This window comes from Protomyctophum parallelum (genome assembly GCF_964188405.1).
Source record: "Protomyctophum parallelum genome assembly, chromosome: 13".
NCBI lineage: Eukaryota > Metazoa > Chordata > Actinopteri > Myctophiformes > Myctophidae > Protomyctophum > Protomyctophum parallelum.
Window position 1 is genome coordinate 7,681,218 of NC_139708.1, and position 2,500 is coordinate 7,683,717.

Below are 2,500 nucleotides of genomic sequence, written 5' to 3' on the forward strand. Positions count from 1 at the left end.
TGTCTGTATCAGTGTGTCTGTATCAGTGTGTCTGTATCAGTGTGTCTGTATCAGTGTGTCTGTATCAGAGACAGTCTGTATCAGTGTGTCTGTATCAGAGACAGTCTGTATCAGTGTGTCTGTATCAGTGTGTCTGTATCAGTGTGTCTGTATCAGTGTGTCTGTATCAGTGTGTCTGTATCAGTGTGTCTGTATCAGTGTGTCTGTATCAGTGTGTCTGTATCAGTGTGTCTGTATCAGTGTGTCTGTATCAGAGACAGTCTGTATCAGTGTGTCTGTGTGTCTGTGTCTGTGTGTCTGTATCAGTGTGTCTGTATCAGTGTGTCTGTATCAGTGTGTCTGTATCAGTGTGTCTGTATCAGTGTGTCTGTATCAGAGACAGTCTGTATCAGTGTGTCTGTATCAGTGTGTCTGTATCAGTGTGTCTGTATCAGTGTGTCTGTATCAGTGTGTCTGTATCAGAGACAGTCTGTATCAGTGTGTCTGTATCAGTGTGTCTGTATCAGTGTGTCTGTATCAGTGTGTCTGTATCAGTGTGTCTGTATCAGTGTGTCTGTATCAGTGTGTCTGTGTCAGTGTGTCTGTATCAGAGACAGTCTGTATCAGTGTGTCTGTATCAGTGTGTCTGTGTCAGTGTGTCTGTATCAGAGACAGTCTGTATCAGTGTGTCTGTATCAGTGTGTCTGTATCAGTGTGTCTGTATCAGTGTGTCTGTATCAGTGTGTCTGTATCAGAGACAGTCTGTATCAGTGTGTCTGTATCAGTGTGTCTGTATCAGAGACAGTCTGTATCAGTGTGTCTGTATCAGTGTGTCTGTATCAGTGTGTCTGTATCAGTGTGTCTGTATCAGTGTGTCTGTATCAGAGACAGTCTGTATCAGTGTGTCTGTATCAGTGTGTCTGTATCAGTGTGTCTGTATCAGAGACAGTCTGTATCAGTGTGTCTGTATCAGTGTGTCTGTATCAGTGTGTCTGTATCAGTGTGTCTGTATCAGTGTGTCTGTATCAGAGACAGTCTGTATCAGTGTGTCTGTATCAGTGTGTCTGTATCAGTGTGTCTGTATCAGTGTGTCTGTATCAGTGTGTCTGTATCAGTGTGTCTGTATCAGTGTGTCTGTGTCAGTGTGTCTGTGTCAGAGACAGTCTGTATCAGTGTGTCTGTATCAGTGTGTCTGTGTCAGTGTGTCTGTATCAGAGACAGTCTGTATCAGTGTGTCTGTGTCTGTGTCACTACCTTTTAAGAGGACTAAAGACTAAGAAATAGGTTTTATTCCATTCCAACTCTGTATCAGGAAACCGCATGGAGGACTATAGCCTACTGCCAATGTACCAAAATACCTGTAGTTGTGCAATAAATCTGTAACACATTGCGTGTGTATGTGTGTGTGTGTGTGTGTGTGTGTGTGTGTGTGTGTGTGTGTGTGTGTGTGTGTGTGTGTGTGTGTGTGTGTGTGTGTGTATGCACGCGTGCGTGTGAGTGGTGCGCACGTGCGTGTGTGTGAGCGGTGACACGTGCATGAGTACAGTGAGTGAGTGAGTGAGTGAGTGAGTGAGAGTCTTCAGTGCACTTTGCAGCCTTGTTGTGGATTGGTCACACAGTGATGAATATACTGTAGTCTGGCTAATAAGCCAGACTCATATCACTGTCGCAGGCAAAAAGAAATGCCAACGGAAGATTCTGCTTATTAGCCTGCAATCCACGTATCAGTAGTAATGTTGTATATGTACAATATTGTAGTCACTAAAACATTCCGCATGTAAGCACCAAGGTCGGGGGGGAAAAACCCCCATGGGAGTGTTCATAAATAGGCCTACTAACTAGAAAGATGCAATTCTGGAAAAATTGCAAAGTGTGGTTGCTGCAATCGCTAATATAGGCCTCTCACCGTAATGTTGCTATAGCCAATTACAATGTCAAGTCACCCCTGTGATCATGTGTCTTTATTTATCTCCCAAAATCATGTTTTTGCAACAAACTGTTACATTTTTCGCAGTCGTGGCGCTCCCCTGAGGTCAATTCGGGAGAAAGTGGCAACGTCTTTGAGACAGAGGAGGGACTCGAGGGAGGCCGATGAAAGACGGAAGATGAAGTGGAGAGCATAGCGGGTTGAATGGACGTGGAGAGGAGAAGAGAAGAGACGAGGCTCCTGAGGTTTGGCAGAGGGCTGAGAAACGTCGCCGCGCTGCTGTGGTGGCAGAGATATCGAGAAATCACACTTCCTCTGCCTTCTCACGCAACCACCTCGTTGAACTCACTGGAGTATGTGTGTGCGTGTGTGTGCGTGTGCGTGTGCGTGTGCGTGTGCGTGTGCGTGTGCGTGCGTGCGTGCGCGCGCGTGCGTGCACGCGCGAGAGAGAGAGAGAGAGAGAGAGAGAGAGAGAATGGAATGGAAGGTAGAGAAAAAGACAGAAGTAAGTTTGTGATAGCCACACAGTGATGGAAAAAGTAAGTAGGCTACTCACATTTTTTAACTTTAAAGGGATATTTCACTTTACAAAAC